This window comes from Musca domestica, unplaced genomic scaffold, assembly GCF_030504385.1.
Source record: "Musca domestica strain aabys unplaced genomic scaffold, Musca_domestica.polishedcontigs.V.1.1 31, whole genome shotgun sequence".
Classification (NCBI taxonomy): Eukaryota; Metazoa; Arthropoda; class Insecta; order Diptera; family Muscidae; genus Musca; species Musca domestica.
This window is the reverse complement of record NW_026712309.1, coordinates 1,202,178-1,217,500: the sequence shown is the minus strand read 5'-3', so window position 1 is coordinate 1,217,500 and position 15,323 is coordinate 1,202,178. Positions and strand designations below refer to the sequence as shown.

The 15,323-nt window shown below is 34.8% G+C and overlaps 1 long non-coding RNA gene across 1 annotated transcript in view; it reads right to left on the bottom strand.

The window, feature by feature from the left end:
- LOC101900233 (uncharacterized) overlaps positions 1–14,802 on the bottom strand; it is a 329,862-nt gene extending 315,060 nt beyond the window's left edge. Inside the window, exon 1 of the long non-coding RNA XR_009342681.1 lies at positions 13,818–14,802. This is a non-coding gene — a long non-coding RNA (uncharacterized LOC101900233). The remainder of the gene's footprint in view (positions 1–13,817) is intronic.
- Between the last annotated feature and the right edge of the window lie 521 nt (positions 14,803–15,323).

Below are 15,323 nucleotides of genomic sequence, written 5' to 3'. Positions count from 1 at the left end.
TTGGAATGATATTAACATTTTGCTGGGAGGGGTGGAAATTGTTATTTTTTCATGAACAACAAGTATTGAAAACAAGTAGCAAAATCGCCGCCACCGCCACCGCCACCGCCCGTGAATTCTGAAAACGATTCTCATTCTGTGGGTGGGTAGCTTTACAAAAATTATTGTATTTCACTACGTTTTGTTTTTCTTGTCTTCCTGCATTGGTTTTGGATACAATTTTTTTCTGCATATTTAAAATGTTTCTTGTGGTGGTTGTCGTTTTGTCCATGGACAACGTTCTGTTGGTTCCTCTGTGAGAGTACATCCTCGTTGTATGTATATGTTTAACATTCGGTGTGTCTGCAGCACACCAGATGAGTTGTTACGGACACCTTTAGCGCTGGTGTTCCATAAATATTGCAAATGAAATGAATAAAATCTTCAAACGGCAATATTGTACAATAAAGATAAAAGTTTCGATTTTGCACCAATGACTGACTACCCACGCCATACTTCGGGCGTATAAAAGAGGGTAACGTATGTAAATGAAGATTTAAAGTGCCACTGGGAAAAAAGAAGGAAATTGAGGGAATGTATTCAATTTTAAGAAATGAATTTGGGAAATTGAGCAGACTAGTCTAAAATCTCCACATCACCTTAAAGTCATGTATAAATTCAAAATTGATATGCAAACAAACAAACTTGGAATATGTGAAGTTTGAAGAAAAACAGAAGAAGTACTCAGTTTTTGGACTTTTCCTTTTCCATAAAGTAATTAGTAAAACTATGGCACAATGGACTCATATTCGATTTTTCTGTCCAAAACTATTTTAACGTCTCCCGATGTAAATCCTAGCAACTAAAAATGACCTGAATATCCTATTTTAGAATTTCAGCTCTGTAATTTCACTCATTACCAAATTTAGTAATATTTTGTACGCATATCCAAAACAATCTAAGATGGAGAGATATCTTAGATGCCAACAGTGATCCAAAATTAGTACCATTTAGTACTTCTGGAACAATTACAGTACCATTTCCCAATTCACCTCCATATCTTAACAACAGCCCCCGACAGCATGCCAGCTCTATTCCTTCACCCAATATCAAATTTAGTAATATTTAGTACACATATCCAAAACAATCATCATCTCTCTATCGTAGAAACCAACAGTGATCCAAATTTTATACTATTTAGTACTTTTCGTACACATATAGTACGCATTTGCAAAACCACCTCCATATCTAAATTCTAGATACCAAGGGAGACCTCGACATAAAATTTGAAAATAAAATTTGATTGCAAGCCCATCACTTCACCCAATTAAGTACCAAATAGTACTTATTGACCAATTGTCGTACACATTTCCAAACCACCTCCATGTTTTAACCACAGACACCAACAGTGACATATATATCATATTTCGGGATTCCGGCTATATTTTTTCACCAAATACCAAATATTGTACAGTTTAGTACTTTTTGTACAATTATAGTACACATTTCCCAAAACAGCTCCATATCTCAATTCCAGATACCATTAGAGATCTCAATATCACGTTTTTTTGAATTTCATCTCTATCCCATTACCCAATACCAAATATTGTACCATTTAATACTTTTCGTACAACTATAAAACACATTTCCGAAACCACCTCCATGTGTTTCATGTACATGCCTACAAGAACAGCGACCCCAATAAAAATTTTCTGATTTCAAGTACTATCTGTTTACCCAATACCAAATTGTACCAAATATAGTACCATTTAGTACTTGTGCGTGCACTTATAGTACACATTTTCATATCCATCTGTTTATAGCAAACCTGTCACCAACTGGCACCGCAATATAAAATTTCAAAATTTTAGCTTCATCCGTCCTCCTTAAACCAAATTTAGAACCATTTAGTGCACTAAGTGCAGTAAAGTACAGGCCAATATAAATTTTATTTCCAAATTTCAGGATTCCAACTCTACCGGTTCACCCAACATTTAAACTGTACCAAAATTTAGTATCATTTAGTACATTTTAGTACCTACTAATCGCAGAATGCAATAAAAGTCTTATTTCTGAATTTCAGAATTCCAGTTCTTTTCACCTAAATCGAAATTGTACCACATTCGGTTTAATCTACTACTTTTCAAACACATAAGTACTAATTTCGAAAAAATCCTTCAGATACCAATCCTACATCAATTTTAATTTCAAATTTCAAGATTTCAGCTCCATCCGTTCTTCCTAATTCAAATTGTACTAAATTAAGCACATTTTGTATACATGAGTACATACTTCCAAAACTATCTTCTTACATCGACTCTACTCCTCAACCATGATTTCCATTCCAATTATTAAGTGGTACTAAGTATAGTACATTTTAGTACTTTTCGAACTCTTATAGTATAATTTTTCAAAGAACCAGCCCCTTCGGACCAAAAGTAACACTCATCCAAAATTTCAAGATTCTGGCTTCAGCCAAAATATTGGCGAACGAATATAGATCGGCTCTCAAATGTCTTGAAATGGACTTATAAAACTATTATTAAGATGAGGCTCATTTTGGCCTTATCTGTAATTAATACCCTCCTCTATGAACCTCCTCTAGATGAACCGTTCTATGGGCGCTGTAGTAAATGTTGGACCAATTTGTTTTTGTAGGGAAAATTGCACCCCAAGAAACTAAAATTGCAAATTATATCTGACTCAGTTGGACACGGTTGCAGGCACCTGCATAAACCGGATTTTACCCTTATATGGTATATTCATCCATGGTACAATGAGGTGGTAAAACAGCTTCGTAAAACTACTGAAATACAGCCCTGAGGCTATGCCCGCTTTCTGTCAAATTTATTCAATATTTCATTTATTCAATATTTTTCTCATTTATAAAATCAGTTAAGCAGCTCGAAAAATGAATGAAATCCCCGGACTTTCTTTCAAAACTATGATCTAAATAGTCCGATCTTTCAATTACATGGCAAAACTGGAGAATAGATACAATGTGCCTCCCGCAATATACGCTTCTTCCAATCATTGATTTTGAAAATATTTTCTTTTTATTTTTCAAAACAATAAATACATGCATAAAGTTGGCAGAAGTCGGGCAATTTTTTTTATTTATTTATTTATTTATTTTTTTTTTTTTTTTGAAGAATTTCTTAGCTTTTTGCGTTTTTTTAACGAAATTTATTTATTTTTTCCTCCATTTCGAAAAAAAAATATAATCGTCCTCCATTGTTGTAAATTGATACTTTGAATAATAGCCACCAAAATATTGCTGTCATATTTCAAAACAACTTTCAAACTTCTTTATATAAATACAAACACATTAATGCATTCAATACTATTTGTTGCTTCAAAGCAAACGGAAAATAACCTCCCTTCAAAAAAGCGAAAAAAATACCAGGCATTATTGGGGACACCCTTGGCATGACATGCAAAACCCAAATCAGTCATTCAATTTCGAACTCCTTTGTGTATTTCATTTCAGAAGAGAACAACGGAATAAAAAAGAAATTAACAGGAAAATAGTGAAGCCAGCATAAAGAAATTATAAATTAATACTAAATAAATGCTGGGCAAAAAATAACTACCATTCACATGACAAAGTAACAAAAGAAAATGGTGGCACAAACCCCATTAGCTAAGGGAATTTTGCAGACCAGTTACCGAAAACCAACTTCCCACACTTAGCGCCTCCATGCAATAATATTTCAAATGGTGACATATCTCCGTGTTAAGGTCCTACCGGGGGAAAAACTAACCTACTGGAAAGTGAGCATTGAGAACTTGTTGGCTCAGTCAAAGGGACGTGGTAGGGGTAACCTTAAATTTACAATTGGTATCTCTGAATTTTTTTTTTTTCTATGTGGAGGTTTATGTGTTTGGAATTTGTGTTCATTTCGGCTTGGTGGGCTTAAATGTTGTGTTGCTGCCTCGGATGGCAAATGATAATGGCGGTTTAACTGCTAGACAGGGTGTCAGCCAAATTGTCATTCTCCTACAGTGAATGGTGGGGTAAATGGCAACATAAAAAAATGAGACCATTGACTACAACTCAACTTGGTAATTTAAATTGATTAATTTCAATGGCTGGATTTCTATGCTGTATCAAAGGCAATTCATCCATCCAACTCCACCATTTTATTTAAACCCCAATTGTTGTTGTTTTTGTCGCGTTGTGGTATGCAGGTATGTGTGCTAGATTTTTTCTAGGAACTTTTCTATGATTTTTTCTAGGAACTTTTCTATGCCCTGTATTTCTGTTTCATCAATTTTACATATGGTGACATTGTAATCGTTGTTCGATGGCGAGGACGCCACAAACTTCTGTAACGGTTCTAACAAGACATTTACTGTTTTTATACCCTCCACCATAAATAGTATATAGGGTATATTAAGTTCGTTATTTCGTTTGTACCTTAGATAAATAATAATTTTAGACCCAACAAAGTATATATATATATATATATATATATATATATATATATATATATATATATATTTATATATATATATATATGTATATATATATATATATATATATAAATATATATATATATATATATATATATATATATATATATATATATATATATATATATATATATATATATATATATATATATTCTTGATCAGAGTAAAATTCTAAGACGATTTAGCCCTGTCCGTCCGTCCGTCTGTTGTAATGACGATAGATTCAAAACGAATAAAGATAGAAAGATAAAATTTTGCACCGATCTGTGTTTTGTCTGCAGGCAGGTCATATTCGAAAATGGGCTACATCGATATCGTATAGCCCCCATATAACGGTACCCCCGATGTTCGGTATTTTTATGATTTTAAGCACATTTTTCAATGGAATTGTCTGAAGTTCTGCAGTAGTCTTCGTGACAACTTTATTCCCTGAAAAATAATTGTCTATATAGGTCCATGATATCGTATAGCCCCCATACAACGGTACCCCTGATATTCGGTATTTTGATGATTTTAGCCACATTTTTCAACAGAATTGTCTGAAATTATACACAAGGAGTTCTCTGTGAGTACTTTACCCCCTGCAAGAGAATTTTCTATATAGGTTAACGATTTAGTATATCACCTTTATAACGCTACCCCGAGATATTCCGTAGTTTCAGGATTTTCGCGATATTATTCACCGGAATTGTTTCGTATTTTAAGTTCGTAATGGGTACTACAACCTACGACGGAAAACTATCTATGAAGGTCTACGTCTTAGTACAGCCCCCATACAACAGTATTCGGTATTTTAATGATATTAGCGACATTATTCACCGGAATTGCGTCAAATTTCGTATTTAAAATTCAGAATCGATATTATAGCCTATCACAAGAAAATACTTATACCGCACCACGTCTTCGTATAGCCCCCATATGAAGGTTTTCATTTGAAGGATTTTTGTTTTTTTTCTTTTTTTTTTTTGAATGGTGGAGTGTGTAAACGTTCGGTCCGGCCGAACTTGGATAGTGTTTACTTATCTGAAAATATCCTTACATACTCGCTCTAGCTAGAACCCTTAGAAATAGAGCCCCTTTATTTTTCATTTCGATAGATTGCAGATAGATAATTTGTACAATTTATTACCAAATGTTCTGTAATAACGCAAAAACGAGTAAAAGAGAGCTTTGTCCAAAGTTGAACCTTTCTATGTTAGAGAAATGTTGTAGATTGTATATTAGGGGTGTGAGGGATTTAAATATAAACTCAGATAAGACGTTTATATGGGACTTATATAGGGTTGTGACAATTTAGTTCGATTCAAAGAATTCGATCTTTATCTAGTTCCGTGGACTCCCGTCGTTTGTATGGGAGCGTATGAGTGATATGATATTTATGAAATCACCCATACGTTTAGGAACAGGTGTATATACCCTCGGTCAAATGGCTAGAGAGGGTATATACAATTTGATAGAACCAAAACGCGCCTCATCGAAATAGCGGCTTTAGACCCTAGGTTTCTTTGGACCTAGATGTCCGTCTGTCTGCCAATCTGGCTGGCCTGATAACTCTGGCGTACGATAACTCTCGAAGGGAGTACCCGATTTGGTCCATACTTGGTACATCCTAATATTATTATCAAACTTAGATTGACTTTGGTGATGAGCAATATGGGTCCACTCCTTCTGATACTTAACCCACAAAAGATCAAAATTCCAAAAAAAAAAAATATTTTACTGCATAGAAAGAGAAGGAATAATCCGATTTTGCTCCAATATTGTGCCATTCCTTTGGAACTTTTTCCATGGAGTGTCAACAATTTGAATAATCATAACATAAGTCAAAATATATTTAATTTTTCTCTTTCAAAGATTTGAATAGAGTCCATGTCCTATGTATATTTTATAGGACCTTATATTCAGTTTAGATCAGAATCCTAGGTAAAATCAATTTCACATTCTTAGTAATACCCTAAAACTTTTGCATTTTTCCTTCCATATAATATAACAAAAAAACATCCTTTTTTAGCTTTTAAGGTGACTATTTTTTTTTTGCCCCGCATATCCTCGAAAACAAAAATAAACAACGGCAAACAAATTCCCTGCTGATTTTAATTAACTCCCATGACCAAATGAAATCGTACATAATTAATGTATGTTTCAAGTAACAGACGACCTGAAATCAAGCAAAAACACAAACTAGAGCTGCTGCTGAACACATATTCAGATCATCGGGCGCCATATACGCCAAGAGCAAAGTTAATAAATTTTCCAGTATTCTGGAACATTTAAAATTCCCATTGCCACAGGAGTCATGCCATGAGATGATAAAATGACAAACAAACAAAGCGCCGAAAAAATATACAAAACACACACACACACGGAGGAAGAGGAAACACGAGTTTAATCATCTCTGACGCTGAATGTAGAACAGACAGTAATGAGATTTTCACGCTCGCTAAGCAGCACAAAGTTAAGTAAAATCCTTGGGAAAAATGTACAAAAAACGACAGCAAAAACAGCAATGTAACGCAGTACTGCAGCAACCGAGGGAGTAAAAGGTCTTAAACTCGTTGCAAAACATAGGTGACTAAAGAACCGACTAATGCCACCAAGCAGCCAGGATAAGGCAGCCACAAACCCCAAAAAAAAAATGTTGAAAACACACACACACACTCAACGAAAAAGCTGGACAAAAAGAAAAAGAGTTGCCTGCCTTAAACAAACTTGGTGTTCCGTAATTAAAAATGATGTGATCAGGTGAGAGAGAGAGAGAGAGAGAAAACTAAAGTAGATGGCATTTTTGTTTTTGGGAATATTGCAAAAAAAAGCCTGAGCGCCCAAAGACAACACAAAAATAATTGAAGAAAAATATTTAAAGGAGATTGAAGTAAAAGAAATTTACCTTTAACACAAATGGCTTGACAAACACCATGGCACATATATATGCGATATAGGAAGAATGTCATGTCGTAGCAGGTGTGATGGCTGCCGGAGAGGACTCAACTTGACTGACTGTCAAGAGTGCGAAATACATGCACACCTACATAGCCAGCACATTAACATGTGTCTTTAATTTCCAACATAATTAAGAGAAAAAGGAAAAAAACTAAAGTGAAATAATGAATATTTGCAATGTTGCGAGAGTGTTCGTTCACACAGATAGAGTGCCTCTTAATATGGCTTTTTGTCGAGCTCTCTGTTGGAATTCCAGTAGATGTTGTGTGCAAAAATAAAAGTGTGCCTTGGTATGCAGTGCATTAAAAAATTATGACAATTCAATTAGCAAAAAGCAAATATCTTTAGGTACATTCGTATGGGAATGTAAAGTCATATATGGAAATTTTGTTACACCAGGAGTTAATGCTTGTAGAAAGTATGGAGTTATCGGGAAAAGGGGTGATGCAATAGAGTAGTCAAAAATCGAGGTATTTTGGCTTGGAGGAGCTCAGAAGCCGGAGCATATACTTTAAATTTTTATGCATTAGGCGAATAGCGACACACGTAATATCGCACTTTTAGGATCAATTACCATTAATGCGAATCTGAGACTACGAATTGCTCACTCGAATTTGGATAGAAGTGACACTTGTAAATTCTCCCTATATTGAGAGCATGGCGATGACCACTAAATAAAACAAGAGTGGAGAGTAAACTACGTATAAGACTCGTACTCGTACTCTTCGAGCACTTCCTCTTGTGAATAAATCTGAGCTCTCCGTTAAACTCATCCCGTTTGAGGATATATACAGGATTATAACTAAACCTGACTCTTGAAATTCAATTTTATTTTGAAGTTAAAATATAGTTTTCAATATAAAATTTGATGCTATTTCCGACATTTTTTGCTTTCAGTCAATAAAATTAAAAAAAAAAAAATTAAAAATTATGCCGTTTGACTTTGATTCAGTTTTTATACCTCCACCATAGTATGGAGAGTATTTGTCATACCGTTTGTAACACCTCAAAAAATATACATTTTAGACCCACAAAGTATATATATTCTTGATCAGCATAAAATTATATGTCGATTTAGCGATGTCCGTCCGTCTGTGGAAATCACTCTAGCTTCCGAACGAATTGAAGTAGATTGATAAAATTTTACTCAAATGTATGTTATGTCTATTATATATATATTAAATACTATTGTATATCTTTGACTGCTCCTGTAATCAAGACTAAAAAGCTGTATCTTAAGCTGTATATACAAGTGTTGGTAATGTGTTGTTAAAACAAGTTAAAAAGTATCGATTTTGCTGACAGATATATACCCTCAGCCAATGTACGATTATTTAAAAATATTTTGACTTCTGTTATGATTATTAGAACTCTTGACCCTCTATGGAGTGGGTTCTGAAGGAATGGGCCAATTATCCACTTCACGTCGTACCTAAATAAATTCGATATAAATATTGCGACGTGCCAGTTTTGGTCTATCTTCTTTATAAAATCCATATTCATCCCAAAATTCTGGTTGAAAGAAATATTTAGATATAGAAAGTTGTAACGAATCGCTGACTTGTTTCGCAAGTTATGGCAGATAAAATTATTGAAAATTGTGACCCTTTGTGGGTGAGATACAAGAAGGGTTTCGTAGATATGTATATATCATCTTCAAAACAGATCTTGCGTTAGCAAAAGTATTTGGATGTGTGAAATTCGCTTGATTTGAGCGTTTGTTTTTCAAAATTTTGAGCCCTATGTGGGAGAGGTACCAGAAGAAATGGTCCGATCTCTACCATCTTAATAACAGATCTTGCGTTGATGAAAATAATGATATGTGCAAAATTTGAATGGAATCGGATGATAATTTCGTGTTTTATGAGCTCCATGGATATTCAAAATTTTGACCCTTTGTGGGCGAGGTACTGGATAAAGTGGACCGATACTGTCCATTTTCGCACCTGACTTAGCACTGATGCAAATATTCGGATTTGCAAAGCCGGAGCCAAATCGGATTGTCGTTTCGCTTACCGTGCAGAGAATATATATTTTCGACATTTTGTGTACCTCCCACACAAAAGGAGTGCTCCGATATTGCCCATCTCGGAACTCGTCCTACGTTTGACAAAGATATTACGATGTACCAAGTTTGGACCAAAACGGATACTCCCTTCGATAGTTATCGTGCGCACCAGCCAGACAACGCTAGATCGACTCCAAATGTCCTGAGACGGATTTAATCCAAAGAGACCTAATGATATATACCCTTCCTGGCCATATGGCTGAGGATATAAAAAACTTGCTTTGCCATTGGTAAATTTTCCGCGGCAGGCAAATTTTTGGAAAAATGATAAAAGGTTTAGATTCCTAGATTCTGAAAGTAGATAACAATTTGTTGGTCGTTAATTTAAAATTGTCTATATCCGGATCATTGTAGGAAAGGAGCTCCATCGGTTGGCCTTTTACATGCATAACTTATTATACGCTTTACCACTCAATGGAGGGTATATTAACTTGGTCATGCCATTTGTAACTCCTCGAAATAATCATAATAGACCCTATAAAGTATATATATTCTCTATCAGTTGCAAAACAATTAGGCTTAATCCCATTATTGTTGTTGGATCAGCGTAAAATTCTATGTCGATATCCGTCTTTCTGGCTGTCTGTTGTAATCACGCTATCTTTCTAACAAATTGAGTGAAGGCTAAAATTTTGCACACATGAGTATTTTGCCAGTAGACAGCTTAAGTTCGTAAATAGGCGTTGTCGGTCCACGTCTTCGTGTAGCCCCAATATAACAATACCTCCTAATATTTGAAGTTTTGATGATTTTAGCGACATTATTCACCGGGATTGTTTCAAATTTCGTATTTAAAGTTCGAAATCGGTTCTACAGCCTATGACAAAAAATTATGCAGATCCACGTCTTCGTTTAGCCCCTACATACGAGTTTTCAGTCAGGCGTTTTTGTTTTAAGTGATTTTTCCCTCCAAATGGTGGAAGGTATTATAAGTTCGGCCCGAGCGAAATAAGCTCCCTCTTTGTAAACAAAGTACAGTTCGCATTTATTGCCCAATCCACATGAAATGTTGCAAAAATCATTTGTTTGGCCCAAGAACGAACCCTATTGAAATTCGAGATAATCGGTCAAAATTTAGATATAGCTCCCATATATATCTTCGTCCGATTTGCCTTTTATTGTGCACCAAACGTGTAATATCAACCCGAATAGTATGGAATTTTGCTCATACAACCAAATTAGGCCGCGGCAGGCAAATTTTTGGAAAAATGATAAAAGGTTTAGATTCCTAGATTCTGAAAGTAGATAACAATTTGTTGGTCGTTAATTTAAAATTGTCTATATCCGGATCATTGTAGGAAAGGAGCTCCATCGGTTGGCCTTTTACATGCATAACTTATTATACGCTTTACCACTCAATGGAGGGTATATTAACTTGGTCATGCCATTTGTAACTCCTCGAAATAATCATAATAGACCCTATAAAGTATATATATTCTCTATCAGTTGCAAAACAATTAGGCTTAATCCCATTATTGTTGTTGGATCAGCGTAAAATTCTATGTCGATATCCGTCTTTCTGGCTGTCTGTTGTAATCACGCTATCTTTCTAACAAATTGAGTGAAGGCTAAAATTTTGCACACATGAGTATTTTGCCAGTAGACAGCTTAAGTTCGTAAATAGGCGTTGTCGGTCCACGTCTTCGTGTAGCCCCAATATAACAATACCTCCTAATATTTGAAGTTTTGATGATTTTAGCGACATTATTCACCGGGATTGTTTCAAATTTCGTATTTAAAGTTCGAAATCGAAATTATAAGTTCGGCCCGAGCGAAATAAGCTCCCTCTTTGTAAACAAAGTACAGTTCGCATTTATTGCCCAATCCACATGAAATGTTGCAAAAATCATTTGTTTGGCCCAAGAACGAACCCTATTGAAATTCGAGATAATCGGTCAAAATTTAGATATAGCTCCCATATATATCTTCGTCCGATTTGCCTTTTATTGTGCACCAAACGTGTAATATCAACCCGAATAGTATGGAATTTTGTTCATACAACCAAATTAGGCCTGCAAATAAATTCGCCAAATTTGATCGAAATCGATTCAGATATAGCTATAGCTCCCATATATATTGTTCATGCGATTTGTAATTTTTGTCTTCCGCAGCCGTAATATGCACTCTGTAACAACAATATTTGGGGAAATAAATCAAATACAGCTCAGAAATACATTTGCTGAATTTTATCGAGATCGGTTCAGATTTGGATATAGCTCCCATATATAACTTCGTTCGATTTACCTTTTATTGTGCACCAAACGTCTAATATTTGTCCAAATGGGATGAAATTTGGCACTTATGAACGAATTGAGTCTAGAAGCTAATATGTCAAATTTGGTGAAGATCGGTTCAGATATAGCTATAGCTCCCATATATATATTGTTCATCCGATTTGTTATATTTGTTACCCACAACCGTAATATGCGCTCCGTAACAACGATATTCAGGGAAATATATCAAATACAGCTCAAAATATATTTGCCAAATTTCATCGAGATCGTTTCAGGTTTGGATATAACTTCCATATATATCTTTATCTGATTTCAAATTAATTTTGCACCAAATGGGCAATTTAAGTCCGAATTTAAAAGATACAAATGCTTCGGCATATTTAGTCCTTTGAATTTTAAATTACAAATATAATCATAGCGTGTATGATTAAATTCTCCCATAAAAACTTTTAATTTTTATGTGGAGCTCTACTAAATTAGCAAAGTTTTGTAGGGTATCATAAAGTTGGCCCCGCCAGACTTAAAGACTTTCTTTACTGTTTTTCTCTTCTGTTTTTTTTTTTTTTTTTTTGAAATTTACTAAATTGATAGGAAGAATTCGACTCAATAATTTTTTTTAAATTTTTCTCTTTTACTATTTTGTCTATCTCTGATCTACACTGACAATATTCTAGCCTTTCTCTCTCTTAATTTAAATGGCAAAAATATGGTGTGGATCTGATATTCATTTTAGAACTATTAACAGCTTGATTCAGTAACTCAGAAATTTTCACGATTTGTATCACACTGTTGAAATTATCCCAGAGAGCAATCTTTATAAAAAATTCTTTTTTTTTTTCTCAAAATTTTCACATAATTTGTATATTTTCCTCGAATCCGTTTTATATATTTGTAATATGTTTATATATCTTTATATAACAATTGCTTGCACTTTCTTTTTAGAAATAGAAGATGTTGGTGTCATCCTTCTGTTTCTTTCTGGCCACAGATAGAGGTATTACTAAACTTTTATAGAAAATCGTTAAGTGGCTGTGTACACTTACATTTCTGAAAAAGCTTCCCCTTTCTTTGGGCCCCACAACAACTAACACATCTGTTGGATGAATTACTAGCAATAACTCCATAACATTTGTAGGTCAGTTCTTAATCATTCGTCATCATTCTTTCTTCTTCATTCGAAGCTTTAGATTAACATATGGAGTGTTTCATATCAATTTCTATGTATTTACCATATATGTTTATCGCTCTAATAGCGTATACATGTGTAACAAAATTTGTATGCCACTATGTTTCTATCTCTCTATATCTGGTAAATTGATGGTTCAGACTATCAAGTCAGTCGGTCGGTTGTGTGTGTGTGCAGTTATACAACTAGACTAGATTTAAAGATACAAACATATGTGGGTACGTACATTATTCGTATGATGTGATATCAGTTCATATGGTAATTTGTATGTGGGCGCCTTGATTTTTGGATTTTTATGAATGAAAAATACAATTTTTTTTTGCTTAAGTAGTTTTCCTCTCAAAACCGAACAAGTGCAACTTGATGTCCGGCTGGCTGGCAGGTTGTCTGGCTGTGTTGGATTTTTCTTTAGCATGATTATGAGACCCAAATTAATGCTTGGGTAGGTGGAAAATTTGGGATTGCCATTAAGCATATGCGTGTGTCTGCCTGATTGTCTCGGCTGGACAACTGACTGACTGCCTTTCAGAATGTTGAACAGTTTTCTGTTTAATTCATGTATTCATTCATGCACTCACTCACACACTTGTTTTGCTTAGTAAAATTCATTCATAGTATTCATTTATGCAATTCATTTTGTGTTGGCTGTTCTCTGTCTGTCTGTCTGTCTGTCTGCCTTTGCCGTTTTCTTTGTTATTGTCAAAGTTGTGTTTTCTTTTTTTGAATTTTGGATACTGGACCAAACCAAGCCAGACTAGACATCCGGTTGCTAATAATGCGGCGACTGCCGGTTTCGCTTGATGCCACTACCATGCATTCCATTTGCATGTCAGACAATTATCACTTGTTTGCGACGTATAAAAATTTCCTTTCTTTTGTGGAAAAAAAGCATAAAGCCACTTAAAACCGTTTGTTTAATATTTGAAAGTAGTACCTTGGCTGATATGTGGCATGGAAGAATGGGGCGGGCTGGCGGTGCGTTGAGTATGTGCCGAGCTACTAAACTTTTGTAGGCATTTTGTCGCGTGCACATAGTATACAAGGTCGCCTCGATGCAAAAGAGGTCAGGGTGCAACGATGCAGCGTTGAGGCTGATAAGATGTGTGGTTGGTTGGCTAGGAAATATATTCAATTGTTTCGTTGGCGATAAGAAGGTTATGCGGGGTTCAGCAAACATTATTTGTGTGTTTGAACAAATCATTTTTTTTCGTCAATGGAACTTCTAGTATTTTCTTAAAACAAAACCATTTTATCAGGAACGCACTGGGAAAGAAATTTCATTTGTTGTTTTTGCTATTCTTCAACACCTTTGAGTTTGTTTTTGTTATTATTTTTTATTTATTTTTTGTTTTTTATTTTGCATTATTTGTTTTTATTTATCTTTATTGTTTCTTTGTTTTGCTGTTTACATTGCGTCGTTGTTGTACACATTGTTGTATAATTTTTTTGTTGTAATAATATCATTGTGGTCATTATTCTTTTGTGTTGTTGTCAATACTATATAGTGTTGTTGTTTTTTCTTCTTGTTGTTGTTACTATTCTTATGAAATTCCACAAGGGTACCGTTAGTTTGTACTGCGCCATTGAAGCCACGAAATGCGAATGCGACTATTATAATCGGCTGCAAACTAAAATTGAACTCACACCAAACGAAAAGTCTATTCTGTCGTAGGCATATACGAAGAGCAAACGAATTCATTTTTCTCAGACATATTGGGGCACTATCACCGAAATTCCGAACAATATTCTTCCATTTTAGGTTATTCGATGATGATGATTCTGATTTATTTGGCTTTTCTCAAATAGAAATATGCCATTTTATTAGCTTTCTATGCTGGCCTTTTTTTGTCTGACAGTCTGTTGTCTCGAACAACCAACAGACGAATGAATGAAAAGAAATGATGGGCTCATACACGACGAGCGAGGTACAATTACTGATTGCCAAACACAAATTTCATTGCTGGCCATACAGAGAGATAGGCCTCTCTTTGTCGTAAACAGTTCAAAGTTGGTTTTGTTGTCTTTGGCCCAAGAGCATAAAGGAGAGAAAGTCACGCACTCACAGAACAAACAGAAACCGGCTTAATAGCCATGCTCCACTTTGGCAAATATCATTCTCTTTGATTTGTTTTTGTTGCTCCCTTTCAATGAAGCTTCGGAAAAATGTCTTTGCAAAAAAAAACCAAAAACAAAAAAGAAATGAAAAACAAACAACTGAGCGACTCCAACAAAACGGTAAAAAGAGAGTGTAGGTCGTCTAGAGGCCGTTTGATTACCTTTTATCATTGTGTGAATGTTGTTCGGTAAGTTATTCATTGCTTGTGCGATGTACTCCGCCAGGGATGGAAATGCTTCAATTCCATTTGGAGTAATTTGGCATATATGAGTTAAATGGAGAACAAATTTTTTTACGAAAAAACCAAGTTCCCCTGTCGAAGAA